The sequence below is a fragment of the Corvus brachyrhynchos genome, unplaced genomic scaffold (assembly GCF_000691975.1).
Source record: "Corvus brachyrhynchos isolate BGI_N302 unplaced genomic scaffold, ASM69197v1 scaffold802, whole genome shotgun sequence".
In the NCBI taxonomy this organism is placed as follows: Eukaryota; Metazoa; Chordata; class Aves; order Passeriformes; family Corvidae; genus Corvus; species Corvus brachyrhynchos.
The window spans coordinates 139,251-139,721 of NW_008236648.1; positions in this window are offsets into that span (position 1 = coordinate 139,251).

Sequence of the window (471 nt, forward strand, 5' to 3'; positions counted from 1 at the left end):
CCCCCGCCGTGTGGGGCGGTGCCCAGGAGCTGCTCCTGGCCACAGCTGTCTCTCTGCAGCACTGCTGCTTGCCAGGAGTTGCCTCTGTGCCAGGAGCCCGGCCCAGCTCAGCAGCACAGACACAGCACAAGGACTGTAATGACCCTCTCGGGGCTCTGGTGCTGAGGCCCTGAGAGGGAGTGAAAGAAACCTCTCAGGAATTCAAAGTCAGAATCAAACTCCAAAGTTTCTTGAAGTTTTAATGGGTCCCACTGAGGGACAGGACTGAGAAAGTGTCCCCAGGTTCCAGTCAGAGCAGAACACTGGAGGCAGTGATGATGGTGGGGGACAAGCAAGGGAAAGGTGTCTCTGATGCTGAGCAAACCTGGATGTGTTTCAGGAATGCAAAGGGCCAAGGCCTGAGCCCCAGCCCCTGGCAAGGCAGATCCTGTCCCTCGCTCAGTGCTCAGGGCTCTTCACGCGGTACTGGGA